The sequence below is a fragment of the Pteropus alecto genome, unplaced genomic scaffold, assembly GCF_000325575.1.
Source record: "Pteropus alecto unplaced genomic scaffold, ASM32557v1 scaffold365, whole genome shotgun sequence".
Classification (NCBI taxonomy): Eukaryota; Metazoa; Chordata; class Mammalia; order Chiroptera; family Pteropodidae; genus Pteropus; species Pteropus alecto.
The window spans coordinates 324,209-336,160 of NW_006436299.1; the positions used below are offsets into that span (position 1 = coordinate 324,209).

The 11,952-nt window shown below is 40.0% G+C and overlaps 1 protein-coding gene across 4 annotated transcripts in view; it reads left to right on the forward strand.

The window, feature by feature from the left end:
* CLCN5 (chloride voltage-gated channel 5) overlaps nt 1-11,952 on the forward strand; it is a 158,678-nt gene that overhangs the window by 87,157 nt on the left and 59,569 nt on the right. The gene's annotated exons all lie outside the window — the stretch shown is intronic.

Consider the following 11,952-nt stretch of genomic DNA (forward strand, 5'->3'; position numbering starts at 1 on the left):
GCTGCTGATTTGGGATGGAAGGCTCTGTAAATGTTCATTATGTCCAGTTGGTCTAATGTGTCATTTAAAGGTGTTATTTCCTTATTGATTTTCTGTTTGGATGATCTGTCCATATCCCACAGTGGGATATTTAGGTCCCCTACTATGATGGTGTTTTGGTCTCTCTCTCCCTTTAGTTCTGTTAGTAATTGCTTTGTATATTTCGGGGTTCCCTGATTGGGAGCATAGATATTAATAAGTGTTATGTCTTCTTGGTTCATGATTCCCTTTATCATTATGAAGTGCCTCTCAGTATCTTTCTTTACCTTTTATATTTTGAAGTCTCTTTCGTTTGATATTAGTACCACTACTCCCACTTTTCTCTGAATGCCATTTGCTCGAAATATCATTTTCCACCCTTTCACTCTGAGTCTGTATTTGTCTTTGCAGCCGAGATGTATCTCCTGGAGGCAGCATATGGTTGGTTTTTGTTTTTTGATCTGTTCTGCAACTCTGTGCCTTTTTATTGGTGAGTTCCATCCATTTACATTTAGGGTGATTATTGAAATAGGAGGTCTTCTTATATCCATTTTATCTTTTACTTTCTTGTAGCTTGGTGTTTCCATTGCTTCCTTGTCCTTGTGCTACTGTTTTCTTTATTTTGGTGGATTTTATGGATTTTCCCTCTGGTCCTTCTTGTTTTGTGTTATAAACAATGGTTCTGAATCTTTGGCGTGTGGTTACCATTATGAATATGTAAAAGATAGTTTTACATATATACAGTCATTCATTTTCTTCTGCACGTGCCTTATCTCCATTCCCCTTTCTGAATTTGGATCTTTGATTCCCCCCCTTTTCTGTCATTGTTATCTCAATTTGTCCCTATTTATGCTGAATGTTCATTACTATCTTGTTACAACAATTCTCTTCTTATTATTTAAGCTTATAATGCCCTGTTCTTAGTAATGTTTGCACTCTTCTGCTTCTATTTGCCTAATAGTCACTTTACTCCTAATTATGTTTTTTTGGTCATTTTTTTAGGTGAACTGACCCATTTCAGTATTTCCTGTAGTGCAGGCCTTGTAGTGGAGAATTCCCTCAATTTTTGTATGTCTGGAAAGGTCTTAATTTCTCCTTCATATCTAAAGGAGAGCTTAGCTTGTTACATTATTCTAGACTGGTAGTTTCTTTCACTTGTTTAAATATTCGATTCAATTCCTTTCTGGCTTATAAGGTTTGCGTTGAGAAGTCCGATGATAATCTAATGGGTTTATCTTTATAAGTTACCGTTTTTTTTTTCTCTCTGCCTTTCTTGAGAATTCTGTCTTTGTTGTTGATTTTTGATAATTTTAATACGATGTGTCTTGATGAAGGCCTTTTTGGGTTGAGATAACTGAGTGTTCTATAGACTTTTTGAATTCCAAGCTCCAGTTCATTCTTTAGATTTGGGAAATTCTCATCAATGATTTGTCTGACAATGCTTTCTAATCCCTGTTTCTTTTCCTCGCCTTCAATATTGCCCATTATTCTTATGTTTTCTCTCCTTATAGTGTCAACTATTTCTTGAATCTATCTTTCATTATTTTTCAGTCTTTGGTTTCTCTCTTCTTCCTTCTGATTTATTTCTAGAGATCTGTCTTCGATATCACTGATCCTTTCCACCATTTGGTTGACTCTATTTTTCCCAAGCTTGCCATTTCATTTTTCAACTCTTACAGTGTGTTCTTCATCTCAAGAAGTTCTATTTGGTTCTTTTTGAGGGATTTAATCTCTCTGTTCTGCTCATCTAGTTGTTTTTTCAATTCCTGAAATTGTTGATTTGAGTTCTTTTGGATCTCATTGAGTTTTTTCAGTAGTACCATCCTGAATTCTCTGTCATTTAAGTCACCTATTTCTATGTCTGTAAGCTTATTTTCTGGAGATTTTTTTCCTTCTTTCTGAGCTGCCTTGCCACTTTGGTTGTTCATGGTATTTAATGGTCTATTTCTCTGCCCGGGCATTAATGCAAGTGTAGTCTACTGTTTTTCCAGAAAGATTTATTATATAAAGTTCTCTCTTTAGCCTGTTGCGAAGAAGGCACTTTCCGTTTGGTTTCCAATAGGTGATGTCTAGGCCTCTTGGATCCCTGCTTTATATAAAGTCTTAATAATGCTTTTTAAATTTTCTGTAGATATTTAATCATGCTCGCTACCCTCAGTTTCAATCCCTGTCAGTGTCAGCAACAGTCTCGGCAGTGTTTGCTGAGATTCCCCTGGAGCTCCGCGGTGAATGGCCTCAGAGGGTATGAGGGGAAGGGCCCTCTGGGTTGGGGCTTGGGGGCTGCGGCTCATCCTCGGTTTTGCAACTGGAGCTGGCAAAAATCAACTGTTGTTCCTCTGCAGTCCCGTCCTGCTTCTCTGCTTTCTGCCCTAATGACTAGGCCCTGCAGCTTTCCCAGGCAGGGCTGTTTGGGGCCCTCCAGCTTTACCAGGCAGAGCTGTCCGGGGAACTTGCTGTAGGAACTCGTTGCTTCTTCTCCCTTCCCCTTCCTCCTGCAGAGAGCTCTGGGCAGCTGAGAGAGGCAGCTTCTTTATTTGTCCTGGTCCACCACCCGACACCCGGTGTTCTGACCTGTGGTAGCTCTTATGTGCAGATCCCATGCTCAGACATGCTGGTATGCAGTTTGGGTGGTTTTTGTTGTTGTTGTTGTTGTTGTTGTTGTTGTTGTTGAGTTTTAGATTATCAGCTTCTTGTTGTTTCAAGGGGAGAGATCTGGGGATGTCTCTCACTCCGCCATGTTTCCAAAGATTCTACAAAGTTTCTGTTGAGAAATCAGCTCACAATTTTATGGGAGCTCCCTTCTAGATAACTAATTGCTTCTTTTTTGCTGCTTTTAAGATTTTCTCTTTGTCTTTAGCCTTTCACATTTTAATTATGTTGTGTCTTGGTATGGTCCTCTTTGCATTCATCTTGTTTGGGATCCTTTGTGCTTCCTTGGGTTATATGTCTATTTTCTTTACCAAGTTTGGGAAATTTTCCATCATTATTTCTTCAAATAGGTTTTTGATTCCTGGCTCTCTCTCTTCTTCTGGTGTCCCTATGATGTCAATATTGTTATCCTTGATGTTGTCCCAGAGGTTCCTTAAACCATCCTCATTTTTTTTTTTGGATTCTTTTTTCTTGTTGCTGTTCTGATTTGGTGTCTTCCACTACGTCATCCTCTAAATCACTGATTCTTTCCTCCACTTTATTCATTCTATCGATTCCTTCTAATGTACCCTTCATCTCAGATAGTGTATTCTTCATTTCTGACTGGTTCCCATATGTTTTCCATTTCTATTTTTATGTTTTATATCTCTATGTTAAAGGTCTCACTGAGTTCATCTACTTTTCACCTAAGGTCATTGAGTGTCCCTATTACCATTGTTTTGAACTCTTCATCAGGTAGATTGCTTGTCTCCATTTTCTTTATTTTTTTTCCCCCTGGAGCTTTGTTCTTTTCTTTTATTTGGGACATATTTCTTTGTCTTCCCATTTTGGCTGCTCCCTTGTGTTTGTTTCTATGTACTAGGTGGGGCCACTATGTCTCCCTGACTTAGTAGAGTGGTCTTACGTAGTAGGTGTGCTGTCGGGCCCAGTGGCACAGTCTTCCCTGGTCATTTAAGCAGACCGCTCCAGGTATGACACTTGTATGGGTTGTGTGTGCCCTCCTGTTGTAGTTGAGCCTTGGTTACTGTTTGCTCATCAGTGGGAGGGATTGACCCTCAGGCTAATTGGTTATAATGACTGGCCATGACCAGTGGAAGAGTTGTTGTTCAGAGATTGACCCTACAGAGCAAGACTCGCTTTAGCAGGGCTCTGGTGCCTACTCTGTCTGCCCTTTCAGTGTGTAATCTTCAGATGTAACCCTGGTGGTATTCCAGCTCAGACCCAAGCTGGCCATCGGGTGTGCAGGCCACGTCCTCCTGGGGGTGGTGCCCTGCTTGGGGCCAGCAGGCTAAGTTTAGCCACAGACTGTGCCCAGCTTGGGGCCAGCTGGTGTGAGCCACCAAGCAATCCTCAGATGGCCGCCACCCACACTGGGCTTGGAAGGGCCTTGAGAGGCCAAGCCACTAACCGAGGCCTACTGCCACTAGTACCAAGCTTGGGGCTGCTCAGCAAGAGGTACGGGGCACGCTGAGGCCAGATGCTGCTTGTTTAGGTTTTGTGAACCTTTGAGAGATTTTAAGAAAGTTTGTAGTATGAGCCAAGGCATGCTGTTTGTATGGAAAATCTACTGGAATCGGCTTGGATGGGCCTACATGTTGGGAGGGGCAAGGTCTCAGAGAATCATCAGGGCGGGGTGAACAGTGTTAGCTATGTCGATGGAGACTCAGATATGACACCTTTCTAGTTCTGCAAGCCACGTGGGGAGGGCGCAGCAAAGGAACAATGCCCTCCGCCAGCACTTCTGTCTAGGAGAAAGCCACCTCTCCAGCCCTCGCCCTGAAGCCGGACAACCCAGTTCCTCCCTGTGTGTCTATGGTGCCCTTTGAGCTTCTGCCCCAAAGCTGGTGCCCAGAGAGAGCGAGTTAGTCAGCAGTAAGTCCACGTGTGGTCCCCGAAATAGGAAAGTCTGTGACTCCCTCAACCCTCCATCTCACTCAGCCACCATCTCTGCTGATTTTCCCAGCCAGAAGTTGTGGAGACTTCCGTTCCCAGCATTGGAATTCTGGACTGGGGAGCCCAGTGTGGGACCAGGACTCCTCACTCTTCCACGGGGATATCTGCAGCCGAGATATTTCTCCTAATTCTCAACCTCCACACATGGGTGTTGGACCAGCCCATTTCATGTCTCCGCCCCCTCCTACCAGTCTTGAGGTGGCCTGTCCTGTGTGTCCCCAGTTGTGGGACTTCTGTTCAGCCAGAATTCAGGTGACTCCCAATGATGGCTATTCTGTAGTTTAGTTGTAATTCTGATGTTGTCGTGAGAGGAGACAAGCACAGCGTTTACCTACTCTGCTATTTTGACTGGATTAGACAGCTTCTCTCTTTATAGGACTTTCTGTCTAGTTGAGGTGTGTGGTAAGTGAACTTCCCCAGGCCTAGACAACAGGCATGCAGAGTATACCAGGAACTGAGCCTTCTCATTCTCCTGTGCATACCCACATTCTCCCTGTGCATGCATGCATACGCACGCATGCACACATGCACATACACACAACACACACACACAGACATAAATGTAGACACATTTCTGCACAAAACTGAAAGACAGGAGAGAGGCTTCATTATTATTTACATTTGTCTTCAGAAGTGTTGTACAACTGCAATTTCCTTGTTGCACATACACTCAAATACGCATGTAGTGTGCAGGTACCTGAACCATGATGTTTGCTCCTTTTACCCTGTTCTTTCACTCTAGGTGCAAGTGTTGGTTTATCAATGCAATGGTCTTGTGCAAGAATATAAGATTGTGAGCCTGGTGTATGTGTAGGACAGAGCCTGTACAGCACTCCCCTTACTGTACTTTGCTTGTTCTTTCATTCATTTATTTGTGTTTGCATTTCTTTGTCTATTCATCCATCCATTTAACAAATTTACAGAGTCTGCTGTTTGGGATTGCCATGGTGAATTAGCTGTAGGGACACCAGCCTTACTGTCTAGTAGGCCCCTGAAGAGTCAACTTCCTCATGATAATGTTTGTAACTGCATGGGCTCAGGGTTCAGGAATTCAGTTTCTCCTTTTCCCCTCACACAGATGTGCATGTGATGTGCATGTCCTGAGCCTTCTGCCCTGCCCCCCTTCTCTAATCCTTGCTATCTGGGTGCTAGTGCTGTCTCAATGCAATGCACCTGGGCAAGGATTGAGAGAGGGTGGGCTCGACAGCACCAAGAAGGACAGAGCTTATACATCATCCTTCCATTTCCCCACTTCTTCCCTCCCTTGTCCCTCCTTCCTTTCCTTTCTCCCTCTTCCACCTTCTCTTCCTTCCCAGTAGGAGTTTTGAGTGACTGGTGGGTGTTGGGGAAGCACAGGAGAGCAGAAGAGTTAGGGATTTCAGGCTTTCCATTTGCTAGACTTATATTCTAGGAGAAATGTCCTTATCAAATAATGTCTATATGCTCAGGTGTCCAGAGTGCTGGACAGTGAGCTTTTTCTTTATTCCCCTTCTGCTTTCTACACACAGAATGGTGGGCGGGGATCAGAGCCTTCCCATCTGCTCCCTCCCTAACTTCTTTCAACCTAGATGTGGGTGCTATCTCAAATATTGTCTTTAGTCAAGTTTTCAAACAAGGGGAACCTTGCCTACATATGGCAGGACCGAGTGCTGTTATGTCTACCTTCTTGCCTTTCTGGATTCGTATGGAGTGTCTGCAATGTGTCAGGCATTGTGTTGAGTGTTAAGGATACAGTAATGAACAAGGCAGGCAAAAATCACTGGGTGTGCTCTTTGATGGACAACTTTAGGAGAAAGAACTTTATATAGATCCACAGTGCAGATGGGCACAAATGTTGGGGATGCCAAAGAGTGAGCTTTCCTCTTCCCGCCACTTACTGAGGGGACTCTCACCCTATACCCTCTGAGGATGGAGATATGTGCACATTGGTGGAGAAGCTTTACACTCATAAATGTGTATGAGTTCAAGCTGCTCTTATCTCCCAGGACCTGAGGCATGACTGTGATATTCCTTAAGATGTTCACCACAGACTCTTCTGGAATTGGAGAGGTAGTGAAGAGCAGGGGGACCTCCTTATTGCTTACCTTTTATGCATACCACACAGTGCGGAAATGAGAACAGCCTATGTCTTTATGTTACCATACTACCTGTGTATTTTCATCTCTCTCTCTGTCTCTTTCTGTCTCACCTAGGCTATGCAGGTGCCCCATGTTTGGATTTACTCCCTCTGTCCCATCCTTAGTATCTGGGCCCAAGTGCTCTCTCACTGTTGTGCTCCAGTACAGGGACTCTAAGAGAGTGAGCCTTATCTGACATTGACAAGTGCAGAGTGCCCTTATATTACTCTTCTCTCCCATTCATTCGTTTATTTCTTTGATAAATATTTGAGTGGCTTCTGGGTGTTAGGGATACAGTGGTTTCGATGTTCAGTGGGTTTGTGTAAGAATAAAAATTTTTATTATCATTGTGCCATGTTTAGAGTGTGAATAAATGAGACTTTTGTTTCTTCTTCTCTATGCCAAAAAAGGTGAATCTTCTTTTTAGCAGACTATTGGAAACATATAGAAAGGTAAATTTACTCATTACTTGTTATGCACACATGCAGTATGTCAGGACGGGCTTTGTCCTTGCAGGTAGGTAAAGGAGCTTGCACATATATGTGCACATACCGTTCCAGTGCTTGAGCCTTTTGTGCTCCTTCTCTCATATTCATTGCATATGGATGCTGTGCTTTCTGAATCCACTATCTATATTGCCTTGGTCTAAGAACAGTGTGCATTGTGATCATATAGAAGGACTGTTCATCTTTAAGTCACTTCCCTAAGGTTTGGTCATTCTTTCAGCAGTTATTTAGGGAGTATTTACTATGTGCCAGCCACTATGCTGGTTTCTAGAAATACTACGGTACAAAATAGACAGTATTGGGTGTTTTACTTTGTGGGCACATACAGGAGTTTCTTAGAAACTCTTAAGATGTTCCCTATCCACTTTTTAACTCACATTTGGGTGTAAAGGGAGGCAGAAGAGTATTGTCCCAGAGTTCAAAGTTGCATATCAACAGCACATTTTCTCTCCTGGAAACGAGGGGACAGTCCTATGAGGTAAGCTATTTAGGATAAATCACTAAGAGAAAAGGGGTAGTGGTTGGAGAATTCAGATTTAGTCTAGCATTTTTAGCCTGTTTCTACTTAGCAGTATTCTTCAGTATACTCTCTACTTCGACTAGGCTGATCTATTCATTCCTACCTTTGCCCATTGCCCATTATAGAGTTATGATTTTCAGGTCAGCATAACAATACAGTATTACAAATGGTGAGGAGGGGAGAGGAAACAGACACTACATTTCAATCTTCTTTCTCGAGTTCTTAAACAGGACTTAAAAATCCTGACTCTCAGTCTTTCTCTCCCAACTTCTTCCACTATACTCTGCAGAAGAGACTCAGATTGTTTAATATGTGCTCCTTAACTTTTGTATACCCTAAAATCCCATTTTGGTTACTAGCCATGCCTTTTCCCCCCCTCAGACTTTACATCTCTCTTGATGTGAAGGACCAGCAGGATCAGCATTCCCCACCTCAGACCTAGGGAATCAGAAAGTTGGGGATGGGGAAGCAGTCTGTGTTTTAACAAGCCCTCCAGGGGAGTCTGATGCACACTGAGCTTAGAGAACCACTGGTTTAAATAACTTTAATGGAAGTTTGAATTACACAGGATGCTTTTTTGAATCAAAATTTTCTTATGTGTATACTGCCATTTCAGTCTCTGATTTTCTAGAACTTAATAGACTTCTCTCATCAGTTTTAGGTTTACAGAAATATTAAGCAGAAAGTACAGAGTTACCGTATATTCCCCCACCCCAGTTTCTTCTATTATTAACATCTTGCAGTTTGTATAGCACACTTACTACAATTGAGGGGCCAATATTGATACATTATTGTTAACTAAAGTCCATAGTTTCATTCGAGTTCCCTCTTTTGACATGTATCCATTATAGTATACAGAGTAGTTTCACCATCCTAAAAATCCTCTGTGCTCTGCCTGTACATCCCTCCCACCTCCTAAATCCATGACAAACACTGATCTTTTTACTGTCTACATAGTTTTGCCTTTTCCAGAATATCTTATGGTTGGAATCTTACAATATATAACCTTTGCAGAATGATTTATTTTACTTCATTTAAGACTCCACCACATATTATGTGGCTCAATAACTCATTTATTTTTATCGCTGAATAATATTACATTATCTGGATATACTATAGTTTGTCTATCCACTCACCTACTGAAGGACATCTTGGTTTCTTCCAACTTTTGGCAATTATGAGTAAAGCTGCTATAAGCATCTGTGTGCAGGTTTTGTGTGGACGTAAATTTTCATATCATTTGGGTAAATACCAAGGAGCACAATTGCTGGATTGTATAGTAAGAGTATGTTTAATTTTGTAAGAAATTGCCAAACTGTCTTCCAAAGTGTCTGTACTATTTTGTATTCCCACCAATAATGAGAGTTCAGTTGCTTCACAACCTCATCAGTATTTAGTATCAGTGTTTTATATTTTAACCATTGTTGTTTTAACTTGCAATTTTCTAATCACATGATATTGAACATCTTTTCATATGCTTATTTGCCATCTATATATCTTCCTTTTTTAGGTTCAAATCTTTTGTTCATTTTTAAATTGAGTGGTTCTCTTTCTTGTCGAATTTTAAGAAATCTTTTTATATTTTGGGTACCCGTTTCTTATCATTTATGTTTTTTGCAAACATGTTCTCTAGTATGTGACTTGTCTTTTCATTCTATTAGTAGTGGCTTTTGCAGAGCAAAAATTTTTAATATTAATGAAGTCCAATTTATCAAGTCTTTCTTTCATAGATCACACCTTCGATACTGTATCTAAAAAGTGATTGCCAAACCCAAGGTCACCAAGATTTTCTCCTATGTTATCTTCTGGAAGTTTTATAGTTTTGCATTTTACATTTAGGTCTATCATCCATTTTGAGTCACTTTTTTTGTGTGTGAATGTTGAAGATCTGTATCTAGATTCATTTTTCTTCACATGTAGATGTCCAGTTGTTCCAGTACTATTTGTTGAAAAGACTATCTTTTATCAACTGAATTGCCTTCACTCCTTTGTCAAAGATAGGTTGACCATATATATATGGGTTTATTTCGAGGCTCTTTATTCTGTTTCATTGATCTATTTGCCTATTCTTTCACCAATATCACACTGTCTTAATTACTCTAGCTTTATAGTAAGTGTTGAAGTTGGGTAATGCTCCAAATTTATTCTTCTTCAATGTTGTGTTGACTATTCTGGGTCATTTATGTTGATAAGTATCAATATAAACTTTATAATCAGATTGTCAATATCCACAAAATAACTTGTTGGGATTTTGATTGGGATTGCATTAAATCTATAGATCAAGTTGAGAACTGACATCTTGACAATATTGAGTCTTCCTATCTAGGTGCATGGACTATGTCTCCATTTATTGAGATCTTTGAGTTCTTTCATCACAGTTTTGTAGTTTTCTTCATGTAGATCTTATACCTATTTTGTTAGATTTATACCTAATTATTTTATTTTTTTTGGTGCTAAAATATAAATGACATTGTGTTTTAAAATTCAAATTCTGATTGTTCATTGCTGATATATAAGAAAGCAGTTGACTTTTTAATATTAACCTTGAATCCTGCAAACTTGTTATGGTCGTTTATTAGTATCAGTAATTTTTTGTTTGATGCTTTGTGATTTTCTATATACAATCATGTCATTTGTGAACAAACAGTTTTATTTTTTTCCTTCCTGATCTGTATACCTTTTGTTTCCTTTTCTCATCTTCTTGGATTAGTTGGGAATTCCAGTAAGAGGATTAATAGGAGCGGTGAGTGCAGATATCTTTGCCTTGCTTCTGACCTTAACAGGCAAGCATCTAGTTTCTAACCATTAAGTATGATGTTAGCTCTAGGTTTTTTTTTTCTGGCTTTATTGAAATATAGTACACAATTAGTTGCTTGTATTTACATTGTACAATTCAATGAGGTTTTCTTTTCAATTACAGTTGGCATACAATAATATTAACATATTATTGTTTCAGTTGTACAGCATAGTGATTAGAGATCTATATAACTTACAAAATGATCACCCCACTAAATCTAGTGCCCCTCTTCCCCCTTACATATTTATTACAACATTATAAATGATTTTACTTATGCTGCACTTTATATCTCCATGTCTGTTTTGTAACTATCCATTTAACTTAATCCCTTTGCCCTTTTTCACTGTCTCCCCAACTCCCCTCCCATCTAGTAGCCCTCGAAATATTCTCTATGAGTTTAATTCTTTTTGTTGTTGTTGTTTATTTTGTTCTCTAGATTCCACAGGTATGTGAAATCATGTGATATTTGTCTTTCTCTGTCTGACTTATTTCATTCAGTGCCATACCCTCTAGGTCCATCAAGGCAATATCTTTTTCCATCCCCTTCCTTTTAGTCTGTGTGAGTCTTTTAATCTGAAGTGAGTCTCTTGAAGGTAGCATATGTAGGGGTCTTGTTTTCTTATACATTCAGCCACTCTATCTTTTGGTTGGAGCATTGACTTCTTTTCCATTTGAGGTACTTGTTGATAGGAATGTAGTTATTACAATTCTTTATTCCTATTTTTGATACATGTTTTTTTTCTTCTTAAAGAAGTCCCTCCAACATTTTCTGTAATACTGACTTGGTGGTGATGAACTCCTTCAGCTTTTTCTTGTCTGAGAAGTTCTTTATCTGTCCTTCGATTCTAAAAGATAGCTTTGTTGGATAGAGTAATCCTGGTTGTAGGTCCTCGCTTTTCCCCACTTTGAATATTTTATGCCAAACCCTTCTGGTCTGCAAAGTTTCTGTTCAGAAATCAGCTGACGGTCTTATGGGAGCTCCCTTGTAGGTAACTAATTGCTTTTCTCTTGCTACGTTTAAGATTCTCTGTTTGTCTTTAAACTTTGGCATTTTAATTATGATGTGTCTTGGTATGGGCTTCTTCAAATTCATCTTGTTTGAAACTCTATGCTTCCTGGGGCTGTATGCCTATTTCCTTCACCAGATTAGGAAAGTTTTTGGTCATTATTTCTTAAAATTAGTTTTCAATTTCTTGTGCTCTCTCTTCTCCTTCTGGTATCCATATGATGTGAATGTTGGTATGCTTTAGGTTGTCCCAGAGGCCCCTTAAAGTATCTTCACTTGGGGGGTTCTTTTTTCTTGTTATTTGTCTGATTGGGTGTTTTCTGCTACCTTATGTTCTAAATTGCTGATTCAGTCCTCCACTTCATCTAATGTACTATAAATTCCTC